The sequence below is a fragment of the Uloborus diversus genome, unplaced genomic scaffold, assembly GCF_026930045.1.
Source record: "Uloborus diversus isolate 005 unplaced genomic scaffold, Udiv.v.3.1 scaffold_12, whole genome shotgun sequence".
NCBI lineage: Eukaryota > Metazoa > Arthropoda > Arachnida > Araneae > Uloboridae > Uloborus > Uloborus diversus.
In genome coordinates this window covers 1,250,450-1,261,993 of record NW_026557876.1, presented here as the reverse complement: position 1 = coordinate 1,261,993, position 11,544 = coordinate 1,250,450, and the positions used below count along the sequence as shown (strand labels likewise).

The 11,544-nt window shown below is 31.3% G+C and overlaps 1 long non-coding RNA gene across 1 annotated transcript; it reads right to left on the bottom strand.

Moving 5' to 3' along the window:
• Nucleotides 1–1,778: 1,778 nt before the first annotated feature.
• On the bottom strand, nucleotides 1,779–11,053 carry LOC129232396 (uncharacterized). Its single transcript, XR_008581351.1, has 3 exons — nucleotides 11,006–11,053; nucleotides 7,551–7,631; nucleotides 1,779–1,865 (listed from the first exon to the last, which is right to left on the bottom strand). It is a non-coding gene; the product is annotated as an uncharacterized LOC129232396 (long non-coding RNA).
• Between the last annotated feature and the right edge of the window lie 491 nt (nucleotides 11,054–11,544).

Genomic DNA, 11,544 nt, shown 5'->3' with positions numbered 1-11,544 from the left:
GAAATTAAGAACACTTTAATTTTGTGTGATGAAATGATGTCTGAAACTCAACTGATTTATTCTGCTACAAGCGGATATGTACCTTTAAACTTATTACTAGACAAAAATAAATGACTAAGCATCATGTTTTGGTTTACTGTTTGCATCATCCCAATAGCAAAGCTGAGAACTTCGAACATGACTTTTGTCCACCCAGCCAGCACTAATCGAAGCACTGTGATTGTTAGTGTCCTCGAGAGAACAATGGACGGTTTGTTGTCGGAAGAGAACCAGAAGCCCTTTCGAATCTTTCGAATCTGTACTGCGTGTGGATTGTTACTAGTAGTTCCCTTAGCTCTTAGTCAAAGCATTAAAACTGAACCACGTCCAACTCATTAATTAGTCTCCACAGAATCTGAGAATCGGAACGAATTCGGGGGGGCCTGCCAACAGAGAAGGAGAAGGAAGAAAAGAGAAGAAAGAAAATGGGGTGAAGTTTTTTAAAAATATGAGAAAAGCAGACAATGCACAAGTTAGCAATAAGAGCTGTTTACCAATAAAGGGCATGTATCACAAAAATAAAAAACTTTTTCCGGACACCAGGGTTGGCAAAAACCCGGGGTTTTTTTTAAAAAGCCCATGGACCCAGGGTTTTTTTTAAATAAAACCCAACTAAAGCTGGGTTTTTTAAAAGAAATGTAGGTTTTTTTTTATCTTTTTTTAGGGAAAATGTGAGGTGCAGCATATTGTAGCGTAAGTATATGGACAATGCACAAAAATTGTCTTGGGGTAAAAAAAGCTGGAAAATTCAGCGTTTTCTGAAGAAAAGTATAAAAGACAAAAGAACCCAAGAATGGTGAAGTTTCAGATTTTTTAGTTTGTTTCTATGATTACCAACAGTTAAGGCAAAGTTACTTCTTGAGTGATAAAATCTATTGTTCGTTCGTTCGTTTTTAATTACATTTTTTTTGTGCATTTTACTTTATTGTATTTCATTTTGTAAAGCAAAACTACTGTCGAAAAATCAAGCAGTTTAAATCCCTTTTAACTGAATTCCAGCTTAATCAAGACATTTCTTTAAATTTTATGTTGCCCGTTTTTCTATTTCTGTGTACAGAGTAAGAAATATTAAACTTTTTCGTAAGATAATGAAAATACTGTACATCCTATTCTGTTTTCTGTCTGACCATTTGTGAAATCTGTTAATTTCTAAAAAATATACCTTGTTTATTCGAGATTTGTAGCAAGATTTGTGTTGGTTTGCAGAAAATAATTCACATGAAAACCTTTTAGCTAGAGTAGTTTCCTCTGTACAATCTACAAATATTGAGAAAATCTGATGTGACAGGACTTAATCAAGATAATTTGAGTTATTTATTGACCAGTTAAAGAAAAAAGGTAAATATATTTATTTAAAATCTTTGAAGTATTTTTTTAATGCCGTTAAGAGTTAACAAATACTATTAAAGTTCAAAATTAATTTTTATGTCCATTGTCTGTGGTGAAGAACAAATAAAAAAGTTTAAATTCTGAAAGTATTTAAATTAATTAAATTTTCAAAAAATTCTCAGAAAATTATAAAAAAAACCCGAAAGTGGGCTAACTAATGGGTTTTTTCGAAAAAATCCATTGGGTCCAGTCCGGCCAAACCTGCCAGAAACTGATGATCACTGTTCACATTTCGCAATCTAAGCCTTTCTAAACCGGACTTCTGTTATGAATCACAAGTTGTATTGGACCACAAAAAGATATTCACAAATCACAATCAGTACCTGCAGTTCCTTGCCAGTCTCCCCTTCTTGGAGGCCTGCATTCGAGGCCTGGGATCGTAATTTTGCCTCCGATTCCCTGCACCTTGCGTTGGAGATTTCAAGGTCACGCTGGGCCTGAAAGAGTTTTGCAAACAATCAGAACGAGATATGGAACACACAGCAGAATTCACGGCTGCACCCCCATCACTGCTATCAATCAAAGAAAGTTAAACATTTAAGCTGCATTCTACGAAAGTATATAAAATAGCAACGTTTAATCTAACTCGCGAACAGGGTTGAATTAAAACAATGACCAACCTTTGAAGATTTATAAATGGCATCAACACAAATTGGGTTCGTTTTGCGACCCCTTCACAAAATTTTAAATACTAAAAGAGGCTTCTTCACAAAATTTGAAATAGTAAAAGCGGTCTCAAAACCAGAGCCCAATTTAGCTCTATGCCACCTCAAGACATGGATTTTAAATCTGCCCCCCCCCCCCCCCCACTGAAAAGGGAGAAAAACCTTGATTCAAAATCAGGGAGTTTGCAGTGTTTATAAAAATTAAAAACTATTTCAATGTCCAGCAGGGGGTCTAAAATTTACAATTTTCTTCAAAAAAAAAATTGCATTTTTCTATTTATTTTTTGAAAAATGGCTTACAAGTTTAATTAAAATATCAAGTTCAAAAATTATTAGCAAACCCATTTTTACATCAACATTTGGAAATGAATAACACAAAAATGGAATATTAAAAATCAGTACATTTAAGAAAAGTAACAAACTAGTATAAATCCATATCTTTGAGTACTATGTGCAGGGTTCATACCCTTTAGGGAGAAAAAAATTCAAGCACTTTTCAAGTACTTTTCAAGGCAAAAAAAATTTTTTTCAAGGCAATATCATAAATTTGTACTAAAAATATCGTATGCAGATTTTATTTAATGCAAACGTATAAATAATAGGTAATAGTATAAAAAAGTTAAGGAAAACAAAATTGCCAATTCTACAACAAGAGACTCTTTGATAAAAAAAAAAAAAGATCAGCGTCAAAAGTTTTTTCTGCAAATGTCTGAAAAGCTCGATCACAAAGAGAAGCAGGTTCAATGAGGTTTAACTTTGCAATCTTCACATTCAAAGAAGCATATTTTATAGATTATGCAAGTTAATATTTATAAAAAATAATAAGAAATAAATAAATAATAAAAAAAAAACTTTCATGAACGATTTTAACTTTTAACGGAAGAAACCAAAATACCTAAATTCAATGGAATAGTCAGAGAGGAGGTTTTGAAGTCAACCCCCCCTCTCCCCCACCCCAGGTTTCAACATTTAATTCTTATATTGATAGTGGTTTATACCACGGTTGGGTTTTGGACTGTCCGAAACTGGTTTTGGACAGGACAGGTGGTTTTTACCGTCCAAAACTGTCTAAAACTGCTCAAAAGTGTCCGAAACTGTCTTAAACTGCCCAAAACTATGCTAAAGCTAAAGGGGTGAAATCTAATCACTTCATATTTACTACAATATTTGTAATGCATAAATATAGATATTAGTGAGGTTTAATTAATAAGTATTTGATAACATTTTTCTCCAAAATGATCATTAAAAAAATATTTGACTTGAAAAAAAATTGTCAATAACTCTATTGCAAAAACTTCCTTATGTAACAGTTGGTAGTGTTATGAAAGGAAATTCACAACACTACCAGGACAACTAATTTCAGTTCTATTTAAAACTGAAAGGAATGTTATTAAATGTGCAATATTTAGGTGCAAAAAATATTAGGTGCAATTAAGTTTTACATGATGTTTTAACAAAAATTATTTTTTAAATCATAGATTAAAGAACAAGAAATTGATAACTGAACACTTATATTTTAAACTGTGCTATTCTTATTTAGTTCATATTTTTAATATATTACATTTATTGCACCACATTTTGAACACTTTCTTCTGAACACACATGCATAAATGTCAAAAAATTTGATTTATAGAACGAAAAAAAAAAACTCATGCATACAAACTGAAATTTTTAATGAAGAATTTAATTTCTACCTAACTAGATTAAAATCTGCTGTATAAATAAGTTACGTATATATTTATATTCTTGAACATTCACCTTGAATAAATGTATTAAATAGTCAAAAAAAGCATAATTTAACACATTTTGTTCTGTTTTTGATATTTTCTCACAAAATATAGTTTCTCAAAAATAGTTTTGGACACTTTCGGACAGTTTTGGACACATGAGTTTTGAACAGGACGGTGAAAACCTCCACAACTCTGCTTTCATTTGCACACATGCATAAACATAAGGAAATTTGGTTACTATTATTAAAAAAAAACTCATGCATACAAATTGAAATGTGAATCAAGAATTCAACTTCTATGTAACTAGATTAAAATCAGCTGCAACATAAATTGAATGTTCACATTGAATAAATGTTCAATATAAAACATTACTTCGATACATTTTATTCTGTTTTTGATGTTTTCTCATAAAACACAATTTCTCTAAAAATATAGTTTTGGACACTAGGGTTTTGGACAGGACGGTAAAAACCAGGGTTTTTACTGAGGTTTTTACCGTAGTGTCCAAAACCTTGCCAACCCTGGTTTATACACATATATAAGGGCGGTTAGGATTAAAAACAACACCCAGAAGGAAATTTCCAGTAGCACTATTAAGTTCAAAAGTATTAGACATTCGATAATTATTTATAAGTATTCAAATTTTTAATCAATTATTCGTATGTATGTATTAGTTGTTCAGGCAATATAAGGCATTTCAACTGTTCTCAAGTAAATTTAAAAATAAGTAAGAAAGAAAACATTTTATGAAAGTACCCTGTCCAGTCTCCGAACCCCAAAATTCGCAAAAGTTGCTTAAGAAGTGATAAATACTCTGAATGTAAACTTGAGCCTGCTTTTACTGAATAATTTGTAATAGTCAATAAATATACAAGTTCTGATTCACAGAGTCATATTTCCAAATTGAAAAGATTCATAAGAAGTTGACATACATTATGACAAAAGTAGTTTTATTTTGGGAATAAATGGGTTATTATTGAAATTAGAATTTAAATTTAGAGAAGTGATAATTATTCAGGTTTGATTGTGATTTCATAAAAAATCACCCGTAAGTTTTAAAGAGCTAATCGGGGGGAGAGGAGGGGAGATGATTTTTAAAACCAAGACCTCTATTCCTTAAATATACATGTGTACAACAATTATTTTTGATATACATACAATTCATTTCTTATGTTAAAATAACTTATGAAGTCAAAATATTGTACAGATAAATACCAGGCCCAGTGCCTGTTGATAACCAGTAACAGGTAATGGGACTAGCTAGGCTGGTCCTGGTCAATTTATTAGACCACAATGAAGATTAAGGACCCTCCTTAAGTTATCTACCCCTTTGGTGATTACAACCTCTTATGGTAAGCTGTTCGAAATGCCCACAATCCAACAAAAGTAGTAATTTTGAACATTGGGGTAATTTTAAGTTTCAGGGAGAAAATTGGAAGTAGGGAGGTGAAAGCATAACAAACACTACCGGATTTCCAGTGAATAACCAAAACACAATCACTCCTGTTACATACCTTAATTATTTCAGCAGATATAAAGAAAATGACAAACTTATAAATTAAACTTATAAAATTGTATAATTCAACTTATCTTTAAAATACAAACTTTTAAGTTAAAATGTTAGGTGCTCAATTGTTTAAATTTTTTTCAAAAAAAATCTCTAATAACCAAGAATTAGCTAATGATAAATTAAAAAAGTATGTATGTAATTAAACAAAACAAAAGTAATTAATTTTTTAGGTATTAAAAAAATAATGTAAAACAAGCTAAACTGATGTAGCACGTGTCAAAATAATTTCTAATTGACAAAAATATAAAAATATTTACAAGATGCAAAAGAGTTGAAACCTCAAACAAGGGAAGCAAATTTTCGCAAATTAAGTTCAATGTTGGCATGTTTCCCATAAATTCATTTATTTTATACTAAAATTAGACATAAAATATGATAATCTAAGGTAGCATATTTGAAAATAACATCTGATTTGCCAAAATATTTAAATATTTGCAAGATGCAAAAAGATTGAAATTTCAAACACGAGAATTAATTTTCCGCTAAGTCTGAGTAAGTTCAATGTTGGCTTTTTTTCCATGAAATACATTTATTAACTTTTTACTAAAATTAAACATAAAATATGCTAATCTGAGGTAGCATATGCGAAAATAACATTCGATTAGCCAAAATATTTAAATACTTGCAGGATGCAAAAAGATTGAAATTTCAAAAACCAGAGAAATTTTCCCTCGAAATCCGAGTAAGTTCAATGTTGTCATGGTTTCCAAAATTATTCCTTTTTTAGACATCGAAATTAAACAAAAAATAAACTAATCTGAGGTACCATAGGTCAAAATAGCTTCCGATTGTAAAAAACTTCAAAATATTTACAAGATGCAAAAGGATTGAAATCCCAAACACGGAAGCGATTTTTCGCGACGTTGCAAATCGAACGCATGTTCAGAAAATTGCATTAGTGAAATACTTTTTTAAAAGTTTTGAGCACAATCCGATTATTTTTGAAAGAGTTTAAGCACTAAGAAACTTTTTCAAGGTTTTAAAACTTTTTCAAGGTTTTCAAGCACTTGAAAATGAACTTTTTTTTTCCAAGCACTTTTCAAGATTTTTCAAGGGCGTACGAACCCTGCCATGTGGGATGCTTAAATATTGCAGGAGAGCAAAAAGTTTATTTAATGCTCATTACGTACTTTTGGCTTTTTGTATTTTTCAGCTCTAAAATTTCTTAAAATTTACCTTACATTTAAAAAAAAAAATGCAGGAAAAAAATCAGTTAGTTGAAGAATATTATAAGTTTTAGATTCAATGTCAGATACCTAAATGTTTTTTAATTTAAATAAATGTTTTTTGGGTACAAGTACATGTCGAGTTTCTGAAGATAGTTTTGTTCCGATTCGGACAATTGTACAAGTGCTGGTTCACACTTTTAGATGCAATGGCCACAGTTGTTCAAATTATATGAAATTATATATATTTTTATACTATTTGTTTTGACGTAAAAGGGAAAATATAAGAGGGAGTGCGACTCGAATCAAAGTTGCCATGCACCGGCAACTTTGCTATCTACGACGTGTGCCTCTATTCCAAATAACAGATCCATTTATTTAAAAAGTATTATCCATTAAAGATCTTATTTTCTGCCTTTTTTGAGTCATGTCACCATTTTTCTCAAACAACAAAATATTTTTTGACTTTCAATTTAAAGAAAAGTTACTTGTAAGAAAAAATCAAACTTTTATTAAATTTAAAACTTTTTTAACTTTTATTAAATTAACTTTAACTTTTATTAAATTAAAATGTTTCCATATTTTGTGTCTGTGATCATTTTCATGAGTTGCAATATTTTGAACTAAAAATGTTACTCACAAAGCTTAAATTTCTTTACATAATGGAAATTCATTTCTGCAATCGGATTATGAGTACTTTAAAATATCGGGATAATAAGAAAACTGCTGGATATAAGTCAAATAAACATATGTGCTACACATTAACCCAGCACGTTTCAGTTAGGTGGGCCCAACCAGGCAGGACTTTTCAGGGATGGGCACAATTCCCCCCCCCCCCCGGATAAGGATCACGAATGTCATTTTTACACGATAGCCACTCCTCAAACGTGTTGTGTGGTTGCCAGTGAAGTCGAGTCTGTTCACGTGCAGGACACCTGACCCTCCCCCTCATACCCACGATGCCAGAGAGTGGAATCGGGAGAATCCTTACCTTGCCGAGAGCCTTTCTCAGTTCCTCATTCTCGAGAGCCGTATTCTCGGAGAGTTCCCGCAACTGCTCTCGAAGCTCAGCCTAAAAGAAAGCAGGGTTGGTAAAAAAAACCGGTTTTTTTCAAAAAAAAAAAAAACGGTTTTTTTGGTTTAAAACAGTTTTATTTTAATTTAAACCTTTTTTTTTTTGGTTTAAATACTATTTGCGAGAAAAACAATTGATTTTTGAAGGTAATTAAGGTTTCATTTAATTAACAGTTATTCAATAGTCACATTATACCTAATTTCTTGATTAATTAAAGAGATAAGAACAAAATCTTGTAACTAAATTAAATAATTAAAATAGCTTTCTGCGGGGAAATATTGATTGAAATGTTTGACTTGATTAACATATTAGTATGCATGTATATATAGACCCTTTATGATACGAAATACTTCAAGAAGTGGTTGTGATGCAGGTTAAGATAAAATATAATGAAGATCCAAAAAAAAACCTTTATAAAACCAACATAATATGAATAATTATCGAATAAAGGTAAAAGTTATATTTTTAAGCATAATCTTTTCGAAAGAACAATTTTCATATTTTTTCTTTCTAATCTTACATAATGCTGATTTTTATATACACAATGTCGCAAATATTAAAGTCAAGCAAAATGTACAACAGTACATGATTGAACAGTCAAAAAATCGATTGCTGTTGTACTTACTGAGAAAGTTTTAAAACAAAGTGCTGCTCTATATTCGACTCCGTTCTTATTTTGGAAAGACTCGGAAAAAGATATCGACTATCGCTAAAACAAAGAACCGAATCAAAAATACAAAAATTGGTGTAACATGGCTTAAATTACAGCGTATTTACTGGCATACATGTTGCATCCAGCACTGAAGTTTAAAAAATATTAAATGCAAACTCTTTAGAACAAATAAATGTGTAGCAAATTCTATTTTAAGAAATTTTTTTTGCCAAAAACGTTATATACGTGAAGTATAAACTTTTTTTTTTAATTTGATTCAAAAAATATTATTTGTGTTCTGCAGAACAAATCTTAATTTTTAGGTGCAAACAATTAAGTTAGACTGTCGATTACCTTACAAGTCGAAGTTAAAATTCCAGGAAAGTGCAAATAAATGGGCAAAAATGTCACACCCCTGCAACAGGAGTGAGCAATATAATGGATTGAATCTACAATAAAAGATTCAATCCTCAGTAAATCTTAACTAACCATGCAAATTGAGCGTAATGATGGAAGTTGACTGAAATCTGCTTTATGGCACATATATAAAATAAAAAATATATTAATATTTTTTTTCGATTAAAGCTTGTAAAACATTTTGAAGAAGCAACTTTGCATAAATGTAATTTTACATTTTTCAATATGTGTGGGGAAGTCAATGTAAACCTGTAAAATGGATTTTTTTTTTTTTTTGGCTTTTTTTGGCCTTTTTTTAATTTTTTAAAAAACCGCATGGTTTAAAAAAAAAAAACAATTGGTTTAAATCATGGTTTAAACCAAACAACCCTGAAAGAAAGAAGATGGAATTAAAAGACAGGGAAAACACATTCGGAACGAAATGCCTAAGAGATTGATTTCATTCGAATGCACCGGCACATTATACGCAATTTGGAATCGGTAAGGGATTTGGTTCTCCCTCCCGACGACCTCTAATAAACTCACTTTAAGGGGTAACAGTACCTTTCAAAAATTTTTTTTTAAATTTAAGTAAATTTTATTTTTCTTTGAAACCATAGCATGCATACTAGTTTCAAAATTAATAATTTACTATCAAAACTTTAAAATATTGCCTTTTTTTAATTCAAAAAATTTAGGAAAATTTCAATTTTTTAAAATTCTGAAGGCTTTTTTGTTTTTAATTAATGTTAAAAAAACTTTTTGCTAGACGATCACAATCACCATCTCTAAAAATCTGTGCATTCATTTGCTTTTGTGTTTATTAGAAAATTTTCTGTGATTAATTATGTAAAAAATCATATTTTTTTTAAATATGGTTCTTAAAGGTTTAACTAATCTAAACATTTGAGTCATTTATAAAATGCTAATCCCATGCACAGTTTGTTAAATATATTATCCTTATTGCAAAAAGTATTACTTTAAAGCTGCATCGTTAATAGAAAAAAAAAAGCCTTAGGGATTTTTATGACGTGAAAACACAAAAAAATGATCATCGAGAAAAATCAATTTAACGTTTTTCTTTTGCATAAGAAAACATAGCGAGCATGACCTAAAACCACTCATAACTTTTTAAATATTTGAACTAAAGCAATGAAACTTTTCCCCCGTGTTTGGACTGGTTTTTAGTTCTGAAATAAGCAATAAAATTTTTCCCCTCGTTTGATCATTTTTGAGGTACTGTTACCCCCTTAAAAAAAAAACATGATTTTGCAAAAAAAAAAAGTAAAATTAGCGATTTCTTTTTAAATTTTTTAAAGAATCATTCAAACACATTTTGAATGTGTTTTTGAATATGTTCATTTGAACAAAAGAAAAGAGTCCAGATCATGGTCGTGCCCCAGTCCACCCCATCCGCCGGGGCACTAAAGTAGAAAAAGGAGGAACTGGTCTGTTGGATGGGCGACTACGAGATTTCGACAAAAACTCCGATGGGTCCCTTCATCTTCGCGCCCCGGTTTGAAAGAGTGAAAAAGTGAAGAGCAAATGACAAAAACACGAAAGCAAATTGACGAAAAGTGAAGTCGATCGGTGGTTTTCAACAGACACGAGCGGGGAAGAGAGGGATACAACGGGCGTCTTTTTCTGCTTAGAGTCGACAAAATCTCATCTCTGCTCGGGAGGAATTCGGTAGGGCCGCAAGGACAAAGGCAGCAGGAAATTCTTCACCCATCTTTTCTCACAAAGAAAACCTAAGCGTTGTAAATGAAGGCAAGTTTCCTACAAATTACATGAGGCTTCCTAAAGGAAAATGGGGGCAAGTTTTCACCTGGCCACTAAAGTTTACATTCTGTTAGTCCTATGAAGTCTTTGATGACTCATACTGTCGACCAGCGTCATTTTCACCCGGATTGAGAAATATTCCAATCAATAGTTTTTTTTCCTTTTTAAATATTTTTCCAGTCTCTTGATGTAATAGAAAATGGAAGATGAACCCAGTACACTGCCTGTATTTCAAGTATAAGTAGACACGCAGTCCCACACATTTTCGTAAATACTGTTTCTGACTAAGAATAATGGTTTGCAATTCAAATTATTCTCATAATCGCATTTGCAAAAAAAATAATATGCATACAGTATAAGGTAAATAATTAGGAATATGTTTTATTTAAAAAAAGATCTCTTACATATTTTTACACAAAAAAAATTAACTTAAAAACCCTGCAACGATGCACAAAAGCCTTCTCAAAGCACTCGGGCAGAACAGATATGTGAGCACATGTTCAGCTAAAGGGAAAACGAGCAGATAAAAAGTTTCACTCACATTTTCCTGGGCAAGTCTTGACACAGCACTGACAGCTTCTTCAGCCTGAAAAGAAAGATGGAGCCCGTTAACATCGGTCGGCTTGAATAGAAACGAATCGAATGGGCCGCATCGCAGTTTGCGATTCGAAACCTCTGGAAGACGGTGCAATATCGTAGATTGCATCGAAACTTTTGCAATGCAAAGAATAAATAAGTGAATACTTTTGGAAGGAGAAAGACAAAACTAGATGGAGATAGTTGCAGTGAGCTTGATTTTAGATGATCATTTTTATTAAACAGGGAGCAGACAGTTTTTATTCTCGAAATGCTATACATTTACTTTCTGAAAGTCTCATATCCTAAATATTCCTGCATTTGTAGAACCAATCATTTGCCCCACTTCTTTCATTTTGTAAAAGAAAAGTGATAATACCCAGGGTCCGTTGATTTAAATCAGCTTGATTTAAATCAAGTGATTTTTTTTTAAATCATTGATTTAAATCGATTGATTTGAATTAAGTGTAACAAAATCATTAATAAAAATCAGTTTGATTTTAC